Here is a 17598-nt window from a genome sequence, read left to right as displayed (position 1 = left end):
CACATCTCAGTACCAAAGCTTTCTGGCTTGTGTTTTGGGCACTTTTGAATGTTGGTTGTGCTTTCGCACTCGTGGTAGCATGAGATGGACTTTACAACCCACTGAAGTTGCTCAGATAGTGCAGCTCATCCAGCATGGCACATCAATGTGAGCTTTGGCAAGAAGGTTTTCTGTGTCTGTCAGCGTAGTGTCCAGAGGCTGGAGACAGGCCAGTACAATAGGAGATGTGGAAGGGGCCGTAGGAGGGCAACAACCCAGCAGCAGGACCGCTACCTCCGCCTTTGTGCAAAGAGGAACAGGAGGAGCACAGCCAGAGCCCTGCAAAATGACCTCCAGCAGGCCACAAATGTGCATGTGTCTGCACAAACGGTTATAAACCGACTCCATGAGGATGGTATGAGGGCCCGACGTCCACAGATGGGTGTTGTGCTCACAGCCCAACACCGTGCAGGACGCTTGGCATTTGCCACAGAACACCAGGATTGGCAAAGTTGCCACTGGTGCCCTGTGCTCTTCACAGATGAAAGCAGGTTCACACTGAGCACATGTGACAGACGTGACACAGTCTGGAGACGCCGTGGAGAGTGATCTGCTGCCTGCAACATCCTACAGCATGAACAGTTTGGCAGTGGGTCAGTAATGGTGTGGGGTGGCATTTCTTTGGAGGGCCGCACAGCCCTCCCTGTGCTCACCAGAGGTAGCCTGACTGCCATTAGGTACCGAGATGAGATCCTCAGACCCCTTGTGAGACCATATGCTGGTGAGGTTGGCCCTGGGTTCCTCCTAATGCAGGACTATGCCAGACCTCATGTGGCTGGAGTGTGTCAGCAGTTTATGCAAGATGAAGGCATTGAAGCTATGGACTGGCCCGCCCGTTCTCCAGACCTGAATCCTATTGAGCACATCTGGGACATCATGTCTCGCTCCATCCACCAACGTCACGTTGCACCACAGACTGTCCAGGAGTTGGTGGATGCTTTAGTCCAGGTCTGGGAGGAGATCCCACAGGAGACCATCCGCAACCTCATCAGGAGCATGCCCAGGCATTGTAGGGAAGTCATACAGGCACGTGGAGGCCACACACAATACTGAGCCTCATTTTGACTTGTTTTAGCGACATTACATCAAAGTTGGATCAGCCTGTAGTGTGTTTTTCCACTTTAATTTTGGGGGTGGCTCCAAATCCAAGCCTACATTGGTTAATAAATTTGATTTCCAATGATGATTTTTGTGTGATTTTGTTGTCCGCACATTCAACTTTGTACAGGACAAAGTATTCAATGAGAATATTTAATTCATTCAGATCTAGGATGTGTTATTTGAGTGTTCCCTTCATTTTTTTGAGCAGTGCATATATAGTACAATGCCAAAGATTTCACTTCTTACATTACATGAGCGATATCTATTGTAAATTCGACAATAGCTCAGAAACCGGCGAATCCTCGCAGCGCTCAGTGCAGACCGGACAGTATAGTCCTCCATATGGTATTATGGGCACCACATAGTCCTCCATACAGTATTATGAGCTCTACATAGTCGTTCATACAGAATAATGGACCCCATAAAATGCTCCATGCAGGATACTGGCCCTCATAGAATGCTCCATACAGAATACTGGCCTCCATATAATGTCCCATGCAGGCTGTTCCCCCCACATAATGCCCCATGCAGGCTGCTCCCCACACATAATGCCCCATGCAGGCTGTTCCTCCCACATAATGCCCCATGCAGGCTGTTCCCCCCACATGATGCCCCATGCAGGCTGTTCCCCGCACATAATGCCCCATGCAGGCGGCCCCCCCACACATAATGCCCCATGTAGGCTGTTCCCCCAACATAATGCCCCATGCTGGCTGTCCCCCCCCCCCACATAATTCCTTATGTAGGCTGTCCCCCCCCCACATAATGCCCCATGCAGGCTGTTCCCCCCCACACACACTTAATGCCCCATGCAGGCTGTCGTCCCCCCTATAATTCTCCATGCCTCCATGCATAAAAAAAAGAAAATCAAAAACTCACCTCACTTCTCCTCACCTGCTGCCAATGCTCTCATCGCTGCCGCCGCTCCCGACTCCTCATCCGTGTCGCCGTCTTCCCGCTCTGCGCTGTGACTGCTCAGGTGAGGACACGGTGGAAAGATGTCATTGCGCCCTCTGACCTGAGACGTCACAGTGCAGCAACAGTGGAAGATACAGGACCTGCTGAGGAGGCACGTGGAGAGGTAAGTATTGTGCCAGAGCCCTGAGGAAGCGGTGGGGAGGGGTGGGCGCTTGCACAGCTCCCCTCCGCTCACGGGTCCCATTGCGTGCCGGGATGCCCAACAGCGAGTGAGCCCCCTGCCTGCTCAGGACCCCGGCTCTTGCCCGAGTGCTGACGCCGGGCCTGGTTGAGACAACAATAGACGGTTAATTATTTCACATGTGAGTGCCAGGATCCTACTTGGTTGAGTCTAGAAGGCTGACCAACCAGTAATTAGAGTTGGCCAAAATGCGTACAATGTGAGGGTCACGAGAAAGGCAGTGGAATATAAACTCAGCTATGTGTGCCAGACTGCCAACAGCCAAGACTTCCCTGTCACCACCAAGAGGACATCTGTCCATCTTCTCCACCTCGTCCTCCCTCTCCTCCTCCTCTTGAGGCCATCCTTGCTGAACAAATGGGATGAAGGTGGTGTGGGTAGTACCATCTGTAGCACAGGAAACCATCTTCTGTTCCTCCTCCTCCTCCTCATTATGTATTTGTCCCTTAATCCTGGTATGTATATCCCTCCCATCCTGGTATATATGGCCCCCATCCTGGAATATATGGCCCCCATCCTAGTATATATGGCACCCCATCCTGATATATACAGTACAGACCAAACGTTTGGACACACCTTCTCATTTAAAGATTTTTCTGTATTTTCATGACTTTGAAAATTGCACATTCTCACTGAAGGCATCAAAACTATGAATTAACACATGTGGAATTATATACTTAACAAAAATTGTGAAACAACTGAAAATATGTCTTATATTCTAGGTTCTTTAAAGTAGCCACCTTTTGCTTTGATGACTGCTTTGCACACTCTTGGCATTCTCTTGATGAGCTTCAAGAGGTAGTCACCGGAAATGGTCTTCCAACAATCTTGAAGGAGTTCCCAGAGATGCTTAGCACTTGTTTGCCCTTTTGCCTTCACTCAGTTGTCCAGCTCACCCCAAACCATCTCGATTGGGTTGAGGTCTGGTGACTGTGGAGGCCAGGTCATCTGGCATAGCACCCCATCACTCTCCTCATTGGTCAAATAGCCCTTACACTGCCTTGAGGTGTGTTTGGGGTCATTGTCCTGTTGTAAAATAAATGATGGTCCAACTAAACGCAAACCGGATGGAATAGCATGCCGCTGCAAGATGCTGTGGTAGCCATGCTGGTTCAGTATGCCTTCAATTTTGAATAAATCCCCAACATTTTCACCAGCAAAAGCACTCCCACACCATCACACCTCCTCCTCCATGCTTCACGGTGGGAACCAGGCATATAGAGTCCATCCGTTCACCTTTTCTGCGTCGCACAAAGACACGGTGGTTGGAACCAAAGATCTCAAATTTGGAGTCATCAGACCAAAGCACAGATTTCCACTGGTCTAATGTCCATTCCTTGTGTTCTTTAGCCCAAACAAGTCTCTTCTGCTTGTTGCCTGTCCTTAGCAGTGGTTTCCTAGCAGCTATTTTACCATGAAGGCCTGCTGCACAAAGTCTCCTTTTAACAGTTGTTGTAGAGATGTGTCTGCTGCTAGAACTCTGTGTGGCATTGACCTGGTCTCTAATCTGAGCTGCTGTTAACCTGCGATTTCTGAGGCTCGTGACTCGGATAAACCTATCCTCATAAGCAGAGGTGACTCTTGGTCTTCCTTTCCTGGGGCGGTCCTCATGTGAGCCAGTTTCTTTGTAGCGCTTGATGGTTTTTGCAACTGCACTTGGGGACACTTTCAAAGTTTGCCCTATTTTTCGGACTGACTGACCTTCATTTCTTAAAGTAATGATGACCACTCGTTTTTCTTTACTTAGCATTTGTATTATGGTAAGAAAAAAGGAGCTAACAGTCTATTCAGTAGGACTATCAGCTGTGTATCCACCTGACTTCTGCACAACACAACTGATGGTCCCAACCCCATTTATAAGGCAAGAAATCCCACTTATTAAACCTGACAGGGAACACCTATGAAGTGAAAACCATTTCCGGTGACTACCTCATGAAGCTCATCAAGAGAATGCCAAGAGTGTGCAAAGCAGTCATCAAAGCAAAAGGTGGCTACTTTGAAGAACCTAGAATATAAGACATATTTTCAGTTGTTTCACACTTTTTTGTTAAGTATATAATTCCACATGTGTTAATTCATAGTTTTGATGCCTTCAGTGTGCAATTTTCATAGTCAAGAAAATACAGAAAAATCTTTAAATGAGAAGGTGAGTCCAAATGTTTGGTCTGTACTGTATATCCCCCCACCCTGATATATATGTCCCTCCATCCTGGTATATACTGTATATCCCCCCCATCCTGGTATATATATCCCCCCATCCTGGTATATATGGTCCCCCATCCTAGTATATATGTCCTCCCATTCTGGTATACATGATTTCAAATCCTGGTATATGTGGCCCCCCATCCTGGTATAAATGTTTCCCCCATCCTGGTGTATATGGTCCTCCCATCCTGGTGTATATGATCTCCATCCTTGTATATGTGGACCTGAACTCCATTGAAACTCCCGCTGTCCCTCCCCCTTTGCATTTAGGCCGTCTGTCAGTCAGTGCCGGGTGGCGCGGTTACAACCACCGCTCTGTATAGTTAGAGCAATGATTGAACCAGCGCCGACACCGCCCCCGTGACTGAAATCAAATGCTGCCGGGGAGAATAAAGTTAATTTTCTCCCCGCAGCGGGCCCTGGGCAGGTTAGTAATGCTATGTTTTGTGCACTTTTTAAGTTGTCTTTCTTTTTCAAGTCTTTTTTCATTTTCTTGACAACTTTGCTTATCCAGATGTTTTAGATTAATGAATTGCGACTTTTACCAAATATCACATTTTTTTGAGCATTTTTTTCCAGTCCTAACTGGAGAAAGATTTCTGGAGGAATTTTCAATGTGGCGCATTTCTGAGACTTTAAAAGATTTGCGAATTTTGGTGTTGAAAAAGAAAAAAAAACAATAAAAAGCATTTTTTTTTTCCCCCAAATTAATGGACTGCGTGTATCCATATCATGAATGCCGATACAGTTGAAAACAATGATGGGAAGGGGAGCCATCAGGTGTTGTTCCCTCTCCCATCATTCCCCCTCTGCAGCTGAGCTCTGTGACGTCTCAGCGTAGAAGGCACAAAGACATTACTACAGCGCACCGTCTGTGCTGAGCAGTGCAGGGGCTGGAGCTGCGAGGGATTAGGGAGAGGTGAGTATTTGTTTATTTATTTGATATGTATGGAGGACTACATGGGGCCCATAATACTGTATGGAGCTCATTATACTTTATGAAGGACTATATGGTGCCCACAAAGCTATATGAAGGACTTTTATGGGGCCCATAATTCTGTATGGAGGACTATATGGGGGCCATAACTGTATGAAGCACTGTATGGGGCCCATAATACTGTACGGAGCACGATATGGGGAACATTATACTATATGGAGGACTAGGTGGGGCCCATAATATTGTATTGAAGACTATGTGGTGCCCATAATACTGTATGGAGCACTATATGAGGAACATTATACTGTATGGAGCACTATGTGGTGCCCATTATACAGTATGGAGCACTATATGGGGAACATTATACTGTATGGAGGACTATGTGGGGCCCATAATATTGTATGGAAGACTATGTGGGGGTGGCCATAATACCGTATGGAGCACTATATGAGGAACATTATACTGTATGTAAGACTATGTGGTGCCCATAATACTGTATGGAGCACTATATGGGGAACATTATACTGTATGGAGGACTATGTAGTGCCCATAATACTGTATGGAACACTATATGGGGAACATTGTAATGTGTGGAGTACTATGTGGTGCCCATAATACTGTGAGGAGCACTATATTGTGCCCATAATACTGCATGGAGCACTATGTGGTGCCCATAATACTGTATGGAGCACTATATGAGGAACATTATACTGTATGGAGCACTATCTGGTGCCCATTATACTGTATGGAGCACTATATGGGGATCATTATACTGTATGGAGGACTATGTGGGGCCCATAATATTGTATTGAAGACTATGTGGTGCCCATAATACTGTATGGAGCACTATATGGGGAACATTATACTGTATGGAGGACTATGTAGTGCCCATAATACTGTATGGAACACTATATGGGGAACATTGTAATGTGTGGAGTACTATGTGGTGCCCATAATACTGTGAGGAGCACTATATTGTGCCCATAATACTGCATGGAGCACTATGTGGTGCCCATAATACTGTATGGAGCACTATATGAGGAACATTATACTGTATGGAGCACTATCTGGTGCCCATTATACTGTATGGAGCACTATATGGGGATCATTATACTGTATGGAGGACTATGTGGGGCCCATAATATTGTATTGAAGACTATGTGGTGCCCATAATACTGTATGGAGCACTATATGGGGAACATTATACTGTATGGAGGACTATGTAAAAACACAAAGAAAAACTGAGTGTACAGCATATAAAAAGAGACTTTATTAATAGAAGTATAAATACACAATATTATCAATATAATGAATAAATACAAGAGGGAGACAGTACAGAACCACGGGGGCACATAGCAGCTAACCACAGCTAGCCAATATGGTAGAATGGTATAAGAGAGAATAAGGGAAGGGGGGAAGGAGCGACCCAAGGCAACATGTGCACAAAGTGGCAAGATAGGAGAGGCATCTATAGGAGGATGTCAAGCATTAAATAATGGTGGGTATGTGTCCCATATTTCCCCCAAATGGGGGCAGAATAGATAAAGACCATAATACAGGATGCACTCACCAAAAAGGCCACCAAGGGGCGCTAGAGGAGGGGGTCAGGGAACACGGCAGGAGCAAACTAATGTGGGACCTGCGGGCCTCGACGCGCGTTTCGCAGGTTTGCTTTATCAAGAGGCATAGCAGTGAAAGCACCGGCGTCTTTTTAAATATCCCCCCAAAAAGGGATCACATGTGAACGCTTTAGCCGGAAGGAGATGGCCGCCAACCGGAAGGCGTGAGCGGCGCATGCGCGGGGATCGTCAGGCCGTCCCGCCCCCAAAACGCCCGTCATGACGTCGGCACGAACCCGGAAGTGCTGAAGAGCAAAGTCCGGGGTAGCGCCGACACCATGGAGACAGACGCCTGGGAAGCCAGGAAGGCGAGTAGCCCCGGGCATGCGCACCGCCAGGCAGGAAGATCAGATATGTATACCAAAATGTCCATGTCCACATATCCATAATCACATCCTCATCAAGTGTGAGCGATGTCACATAAAGCATATATAGATGAATACAATTATACCAATTGAAATACATGGGAATAATAGATGCATATATAAAAAGGGAGGAGGTAGAAGTGTCCATGACATAAAGGCAATCTGAAAACAGTATCCGAAGATGTCAGTAATCCGTCCATTTCCTTATCTCCGATTTGTAAGGAAATGGACGGATTACTGACATCTTCGGATACTGTTTTCAGATTGCCTTTATGTCATGGACACTTCTACCTCCTCCCTTTTTATATATGCATCTATTATTCCCATGTATTTCAATTGGTATAATTGTATTCATCTATATATGCTTTATGTGACATCGCTCACACTTGATGAGGATGTGATTATGGATATGTGGACATGGACATTTTGGTATACATATCTGATCTTCCTGCCTGGCGGTGCGCATGCCCGGGGCTACTCGCCTTCCTGGCTTCCCAGGCGTCTGTCTCCATGGTGTCGGCGCTACCCCGGACTTTGCTCTTCAGCACTTCCGGGTTCGTGCCGACGTCATGACGGGCGTTTTGGGGGCGGGACGGCCTGACGATCCCCGCGCATGCGCCGCTCACGCCTTCCGGTTGGCGGCCATCTCCTTCCGGCTAAAGCGTTCACATGTGATCCCTTTTTGGGGGGATATTTAAAAAGACGCCGGTGCTTTCACTGCTATGCCTCTTGATAAAGCAAACCTGCGAAACGCGCGTCGAGGCCCGCAGGTCCCACATTGGTTTGCTCCTGCCGTGTTCCCTGACCCCCTCCTCTAGCGCCCCTTGGTGGCCTTTTTGGTGAGTGCATCCTGTATTATGGTCTTTATCTATTCTGCCCCCATTTGGGGGAAATATGGGACACATACCCACCATTATTTAATGCTTGACATCCTCCTATAGATGCCTCTCCTATCTTGCCACTTTGTGCACATGTTGCCTTGGGTCGCTCCTTCCCCCCTTCCCTTATTCTCTCTTATACCATTCTACCATATTGGCTAGCTGTGGTTAGCTGCTATGTGCCCCCGTGGTTCTGTACTGTCTCCCTCTTGTATTTATTCATTATATTGATAATATTGTGTATTTATACTTCTATTAATAAAGTCTCTTTTTATATGCTGTACACTCAGTTTTTCTTTGTGTTTTTACATTTATCTTGAGTAAGCAATTTTTTTCACGACTATGGGGTGTGAGTTGTGGTTCTTCCGCACTCCATACTCGTGATCTCTATTATGCTGGCCGAAGTGTTTTCTATTGTGTGGAGGACTATGTAGTGCCCATAATACTGTATGGAACACTATATTAGGAACATTTTACTATGTGGAGGACTATGTGGTACCCAGAATAAAACTGAATGTCCAAAAAAAAAGACTCAGGAGCTCATGCAGGCAGAGTGTTTAGAAAATAAATCTCAGACTAAGAGCCCAGAAACCAGCACATTCCGACATGAGAACGGCCAGTCTGGATGAATCGGGGCTAAATCTTTACTTGAAAGTTTCAAATGTAATAGAAATGTTCTGGCTGCAGTGAGGAGGTCATGTGACTGCAGGTGATTGGCAGTTACTGGTCATTCCTGGCTCCTGCAATGTTATCATTTGTATCTCAGGTGACAGTTGGGAGAGAGCGGCGCAGCGACTTGTATACAAGGAGCATCCGGAGAGATTTTCGCTTCAAAAGGCACTGTTTTTTTGGCATTTTTTCCTTCCCTTCCCATTTGTACCCTCCCCCATTTCCCCTTATTTCATTTTTGCAGGATTTGCAAGATTCCATCATCCTTTACTGGTCATCGTGTGGCAAGTATCATTCTCTGTACCCCATATACAGTTCACAGAGCACAATACATTCACATTACACAATGTATACACAGAGGGAGGAACGGAGCTGTTCACATTATTTGGTTGGGAAGGAGCAGTATAACAGATTTATAGTTTTAGAGTTGTAAAATAAACATTAAAAGTGTGCATCATCCATCAGAGGTATCTGTTTAGCTTATATGTCCCAGCGTATACATTAAATGGATGCCTAAATGTGATATAAAAATAGTCTAACACTGGCCATAGAAAGAAAGGGGACAAGGGAGCAGGAGAACTCTATGTGTGTATACACACAACAAGCTTTATAGGAAAGTAATGTGGAGAACTGAAATTACCTGTATAATAAGTGAGTGTTCTTATATCTCAGACATTAGCGCCAACAGACTAATTGGTAACAAAACTGGTATGGACAAAAAAATAATAATTAAGTCAATATAGCGAGTCATAAATAAATGTCATAAAAGATGAACTTTATTGATGAAGTAAAAAGGTGCAGTGGATATACAAAGAATAGGAAGACAGCGCAGATCACACATATAAATAGCAGAAGGTAAAGGAGGCTCACTGCTTAGTATAAAATCACAAATATAGTATATTAGATGTAACCCTCATCAGAAATATATATAAGCAAATATGTGTAAAAATACATATCTAATATTGATGATGCAATGAGAATATCTGGGGGTATGGTGACTAAATAATGGTCAAGTATACAAGATTGGGGTAAAAGGTAAATATATTCCCATACATGGCACGGTCAAATAGTCGGCGGACACTCAGGATGGATGGGAAAAAATGAGTTTAGTACATACTTGGTTCACAGCAGGAGCTGCCTTACGATGTGCCCACCCCGACACATCACAGGAAGAGGGGGAATAAAAATGCAGCACTAGCCAATAGGAGAGGGAAGCAGAGTGTAGTGACGCATGCGTGCACTGGTGAAGTCCGGGAGCTTGCCTCGACCCACGTCACATGACCGACCGTGACACAAACTGGGCACGAAAGATACAGGAAGGGAAGAGCCGGCCGGGCACCAGACGAGCCAATGTGCAAAAGAAGTCTAGCATTAATAGTTGAGAGAAATCAACAACGTGCATAGTTGGAGAGTAATACTCACAAAAGGCCACAAGATGGTGCAAAAGAGCATGGTATTAACTGTATACAGCACAATGGAGAGAACACATTATGTGATATTATGACAAAAGGATATTAATAATGCCATAAATAAGATACACATTATTGATGACATCTATAGTGATGAATGCAAAAAAAACAATATGAAATGGAAAATAATGTAATTAAATATAATAAAAATATAATATAATAAAAAAGTGTGTCATTTATAAATGTGTGTGAAGAGAGAAAAAGAATATATCTAATATTTATATATCCAAACAAGCAATGATGGGTGAATGTGAATAAGGGAACACATAGATCAAGGTTTATACCACTCAAAGTGGCATGATTTCATTACATTAGATAAGAGTACATACATGTATGTGAATCCGCAATGTAAAATGTGTAGGGAAATAATGGGGAGAAAGTAGGGTAGAAAAAGGGAAGAAGGGATGGATAGATGGGGGAGAGGGGGAAAAGAATGTCTAAGTACCATATTTTGTGGACTATAAGACGAGTTAGACCATAAGAATCACCTAGATTTTAGAGGAGGTAAATAGAAAATAAAACTTGAAGCAAAAAATGTGGTCATGATGCACTTATGGGAGTTCTGCTGCTGCCACTGTTATGGAGATAATGTCCCCCAATTCTGTATTTATGTCCCCCATCTTGGTGTATATGTGGGCCATCCTTGTCCCATCCTGGTATATATGATCCCCATCCTGATATATACCAGAATGAGGGCCAAATTCTTTATATGATTCTCATCCAGGTATACAGTATATGGCCCCAATCTTGGTATATATGGCCCCCATCCTGGTATATATGATCCACATCATGGTATATATGGCCCTTCTTCCTGTTATATATGGCCCTCCAGCCTGGTATATATGTCCCCCATCCTGCTATACAGAGGGGAAAATAAGTATTTGATACATTGCCGATATTGCAAGTTCTCAAACTACAAAGAATGGAGAGGTCTGTAATTTTATCGTAGGTACACTGCAACTGTGAGAGACAGAATCGAAACAAACGGAAAATCACATTGCGTTTCGATTCTGTCTCTCACAGTTGCAGTGTACCTACGATAAATTACAGACCTCTCCATTCTTTGTAGTGGAGAACTTGCAATATCGGCAATGTATCAAATACTTATTTTCCCCACTGTATATGTCCCCCCCATCCTGGTATACAAGTCCTCTCATCCTAATATATATATCCCCACCCATCCTGATATATATATATATATCCCCACCCATCCTGGTATATCTCTATCCTGGTATATGTGGCCCTCCATCCAAGTACATGTGTCGCCCATCCTAGTATACATGTCCCCCGCCATCCTGGTATATATGTCCCATTATCCTGGTATATGATCTCCATCACGCCGCACACATAAAAGAAAATAAACCATTCTACTCACCTTCCCTTCGCTTCCTCGCATAGCGGCGTCCTCTTCTGATGCTGGCAACTGACTTCAGGGTGTAAGTGGCGCAGCTCATGACTTTGATGCCATGTGCCCCCATATGCCAATGACAGCTGCCGGAATATTCACTGCTCCCCACGCCCGGGATTTTGGGCATGGGGAGCAGTGAATATTCATTTTCTTTAATAGCGAACACACGTGATCGCCCAGCCACAGATGGAAGCCGGTATCTGCGGCTAACACGGGCACCCCATATTGAAAAAAAATGAATACGCACTGCTCCCCACTCCCACACTCCCACCCACCTCTACGTCCTGGCTTCAGTGCAGAGAGGTGGACGGTATTATTGGTGTGGGGAGCGATTAATATTAATTTTCTTTAATAGCAGGCACAGGTGGTAGCCCCAGCGCCGGCTCCTGCCTCCTGTGACCCTGCTCAGGGCCGGCGTCAGCACCCGGGCAAGTGCCGGGGCCCTGAGCAGGCGGGGGGGGGGCCCACTCGCTGTCAGGCACCCCGTCACGCTATAGGACCCTTGAGCGGAGGAGAGCGTTGCCAGCGCCCGCTCCCCCCCACTTGCTCAGGGCCCCGGCACCTGGCGCAATAGTTACCTCTCCCCATGCCTCTGCAGCAGCTCCGGTCTCTTCCGCGGATGCTGCACAGTGACGTCTCAGGTCAGAGGATGCGGTGACGTCTTTACACCATCCTCTCTCCTGAGCCATCAGAGCGCAGAGCGGGAAGATGCCGGCACGCGTGAGGAGTCTGGAGCAGTGGCAGCAGGTGAGTGAGGTGAGTATTTGATTTTTCTTTATTGTATGGAGGCGTGGGGCATTATATGGTGGGGGTGGTGTGACAACCTGCATGGGGCATTATAAGGGAGGGGAGGTGGGGTCGTGTGACATCCTGCATGGGGCATTATGGGGGGGCTGACATCCAGCATTGGGCATTATTAGCGAAGGAGGGTGTGACATCCTGCATGAGGCATTTTAAGTGAGGGGGGGTGTGACATCCTGCGTGGGGCATTATAGGGGGGGCTAACATCCTGCATGGGGCATTATAACCGAAGGGTTGTGTGACATCCTGCATGGGGCATTATAAGCGAAGGGTGGTGTGACATCCTGCATGGGGCATTTTAAGGGAGGTGATGTGTGTGACATCCTGCATGGGGCATTATAAGGGAGGGGGTGTGTGTGAAATCCTGCATGAGGCATTATAAGCGAGGGGGTGCGTGAAATCCTGCATGGGGCATTTTAAGGGAGGGGGTGTGTGACATCCTGCATGGGGCATTATAAGGGAGGGGGGTGACATCCTGCATGGGGCATTATAAGGGGGGACAATTAACATTCTGCATGGGGCATTATAAGGGGGGGGCAAGTGACATCCTGCATGGGGCATTATAAGGGAGGGGGGGTGTGACATCCTGCATGGGGCATTATAAGGGGGGGTGACATCCTACATGGGGCATTATATGGGGGGGGACAGCCTTCATGGGGCATTATAAGGGGGGGGGTGTGACATCTTGCATGAGGCATTATGTAGGGGGGGGGACAGCCTGCATGGATCGTTTTATGGGAGCCAGGATTCTGTATGGAGCGATTCGTCGGTTTCTGAGCTATTGTAGAATTTACAATAGATATCACTCATGTAATGTAAGAGGTGAAATCTTTGCATTGTACTATACCTATATTTCTCTGCGGTATCTGTGCATCATGAATCGTGGTATGTGTTAAAGGGGCCCATTGAGACTCATTCTCCCAGGGCCCACAAAAACCTGAAGCCGGCCCTGACCCTGCTCCTGCCTCCCGTGACTCGCTTCTTCATCGCTGTCCACCCTTCAATTCCACAGCCACAGCCAGGTACATCATGAATATAAGATGCACCCTTCTCCACTTTCCTCCAATTTTGGGGGGTAAAAGAGGGTCTTATAATCTGCAAAATACGGTATAAGTAAAACACCTACATGAAAATAAGTAGTATAGTATAGAGTATAGAGGTCTCACATAAATTGAAAGTAGAATAAATGGTGGAAGGTGTAAAAACCAAAGAGGACACAGTAAAGCAACATTGTGCAGTAATATAAAGAAATTGTATATCTACATAGATGGTAAAATTGTGCACATCAGATGGTTCAGAGGGACAGTGAATGACGATGAGAATGATGTGACGATACATCGCAGTCATTCCCAGAAACTAAGGGCACAGTCAGCCAAAGTAATCATGAGGAAGTGAGCGGCTGCAGCTCTGACCTCCTCTTGATTACATGTACATTCAAGGCGGGGACAGTGACACCAGCGGTGATTGGGCGCCGGGCTCACGAGTCATAACAGTCGCACAGGAGTTCCGGGAATGTGAGTGCTGAAACCGATAGAAAGGGGCCCGAAATGAGAGGTGAGTATGGGAGTTTTTATTTTCATGGTGGCAAACATTCAGATTGAGAAGGGGTTGTCCTAATAATGGACACCCCCTTTAAGCTGATGAGTAGTGAGTACCACGTATATTTTTGAATAGCGGCATGTGGCATAATAAACGGCTTTTGTGGTACAAGATATTTTATGATTGATGTTAAAATGTTTCAGTCTTGTGGAATCACAAAAGGTGTCAGTGCGTTCAATGTTAGGACAGGAAATGCATCTGCCACAAGGTGATAATCCTCGCCGAGGGCGGACATTATCCAAAAAGAAGATTGGATCAGTGTGGTAGTGACTTTCACCACATGATCACGGAGGTTTTTACTTCTCCGAAAGGTGATACTAGGTCTATTAGGTAAGTATTTGGATAGAGTAGAATCCGCCAAAAAGGATGGGCCACACTTTTTCCAAATATTTCCTTTTCAAGGAGGCTTGGGAAAACTCTTGATTATATAGTTGTATTACATTATTAAACTATGGGTAATCAGACAATCCAAGATCGAAATCCCCCAAAAGGATTAAAGAAAAAAGTTAAAAAAAATCTAAAAAATTATAAAAAGTAAAAAAAAAGTCAACCACACTCCCTTACTTCTTTTAAAAATAAAGATATTTAAAAAAATAGATAAACATATTTGATATCTCCACATTTGTAAAAGTACAATCTATCAAACAATTAATTGTAGAGCAATGGTCCCCAACATTTCTTACATTGAGAACCACATTCAGCTCTGAGAGAGGGTCACAAGCCACTTCCAGACTCCACCAGTCCCCCGAGTAGTGACATCTCGCTCCCGCTCCCCCTCGCAGTAGTGACACCTAGAGCTCCCATGACCAGTATGACGGCTAAGCTTTCACACAGAAATCACACTGAGGCCTCCTTCACACATCTTGGTAATTCCTGTATAGGAAAATACGTTACTGGCGAGATCTGTGGTCTGTGTCCGTGTGGCATCCATGTGCTCTCCATATGTCTGTGTGTCCGTATGCAGCATCCGTTTTTTTGTCCAGGAAAAAAATGGATGCTATTTCAACAATTTATTTTTAAAGTTTAATTGCAAGAAATTTAAAAACACAGGACTTGCAAGAGGGAGAACAGATGATAGACAGAAATATGTGAGTGAGATATATATTCAGTGCTTTGGGGTTGTAGCTTACTGTACATGTAATTTATTCATAAATTATTACATTTTTAAAAAAATGGCTTGGGATCCCCCTACATTTTATTAACCAGCAGAGGGAAAGCAGAAAGCTGGGGCTGATGTTTATAGCCTGGGAAGAGGGTACTACCCATGTAGCTTCCCAGGCTATTAATATAAGCTCACAGCTGTATACTTATTCTTTACAGGTTATTAAAATGGGGAACCCCCCAAAAAATTATGTGGGGTCCCCCCTATTTTAACAACCAGCAAAGGATAGGTAGACAGCTGCAGGCTGATATTAATAGCCTAGGAAGGGGCCATGGATTTTGGTCCCCTCCCTTATTTAAACATCAGCTCTCATCCGCCCCAGAAATTGCGCATTCATAAGTTTCTGGCACTTAGCCTCCGCTCTTACCGCTTGCCCTGGTGCAGTGGCAAGTGGGGTAATAGGTTTGGGGTTTGATGACAGCTTTGTATCGGCAGCTGATATCAAGCCCAGGGTTAGTAATGGAGAGGCGTCTATAAGACGCCTCCATTATTAACCCCAGAGTCAAATACCCAGAATAAAGTACTTTATTTGAAATAAAAGTGTACACTGTTTTACACATTTATTTAGAAATAAAAAACATTTATACTCACCTTATGCCCATTCCTCTGAAGCCAAAAAAAAAAAATTGAAAATAAAAACCAACCATATCCCTCATATTGTCCCTCACCATAATCTAGCTCTGTTATAATTGGTTTAGAACCTGAATGGTGCCAAGATGCGACCATCCAGGCTGTAAATCAGGACTCAGGACACAATGAGCTGCTGCGACCGGCGTCATAGAGGTTACCGCCTGTCACTGAAGGTGCTTTCCCACGGGCAGCTCACTGCAAGCTGGGACGAGGAACTGCCGTGACCTCAGTGAGATCACCACGATCACCATGAGAAATTTCTCAGTGTTGAGCTGAGCTCACTGAGTTCACCGCTGTTAACACAGTTCACAGTGAATTGCGCTGAATTAAGTGAGTTCAGCGCAACAACGTGAAAAATTTCTCACGGTGCGAGCGGTGATCTCACTGAGGACATGGCAGTTCCTCGTCCCAGCTTGCAGTGAGCTGCCCGTGGGAACGCACCTTCAGTGACAAGCAGTAACCTCTATGACGCCGGTCGCAGCAGCTCATTGTGTCCTGATTTACAGCCTGGACGGCCGCATCTTGGCACCATTCAGGTTGTAAACCAGTGATCATAGACATTGATTACAGTTTGGGACAGTATGTCGGACAGGTGAGTATTATGGTTGTTTTTTTATTTTAGTTTTTCTACCGGTGACATGGGCTTCATGGCATTATGTGTAAGGTGAATATAAGTTTTTTTTAATTTTATTCTTTATTTTAAACCCGTTGACAGCGGGGGCTGCCTACAACTCCTAACATTGTCTCTTGCTCGTGCTGATCTCAGCATGAGCAGGGGACAATGATGAGAGATGCTTTCAGCAGCAGCAGCAGATTTGCGCGAACTGTTCCGCTGATTCCCAGGTGCCGGTACGTACAGCATGGTTGTCATCTGTGTGTCATCAGTGTGCAGGATCTATTCAGTGCTTGCTGCGCAAAAAAAACCTGACATGTCTGCATTTTTTTATACAGACACAAGGTCAGCATGAAAAACCTAACATGTGTGCATACCCATTGAATACAATTGGTGTGCGTATGTCCGTATTTGTGGTCCTTTAAAAACGGGATGCATATGGACATAGAAAATGGACGTGTGAAGGGGGCCTGAAGCAGTATACCAAGACCCACCTTACCCCCATTCAGTACTGTCTCCTCAACCACCCCCACAACACTGTTAAATCCAGCTTCAAGCCTCTGACTATAAGTACCCTATCTCCACCTTACAATACTTAAATTATCACTAAACCCCCAAGGCCAGTATATGAGCATCCAGATCTGCTCTTCTGTACTGGGCTAATAACAGAAGTCACCATCTGGAAATGTACTGTTCATAGCCGTTAGCTAGGCTTGGTGCTAATGAACCATATTGGCAGACAGTCGTGAGCCACACTTCATGGGTCCGCAAGCCACATGTGTGGCACCGAGCCACATGTTGGGACAGCTGCTGTAAAGAGAAAAAATCCAAAAGCCAGAACTGTGATTTTTTTGGCTACAGCAACTCTGTAAAAAAATGCAATAAGCGATCAAAACGTGATATCTACCCCAAAGGGCATCAATAAACACATCAACTCGCCATGC

The sequence above is a fragment of the Phyllobates terribilis genome, unplaced genomic scaffold (genome assembly GCF_046119375.1).
Source record: "Phyllobates terribilis strain yellow unplaced genomic scaffold, ASM4611937v1 Scaffold_2__4_contigs__length_985480577, whole genome shotgun sequence".
Taxonomy (NCBI): Eukaryota; Metazoa; Chordata; class Amphibia; order Anura; family Dendrobatidae; genus Phyllobates; species Phyllobates terribilis.
This window is presented reverse-complemented; position numbering follows the sequence as displayed.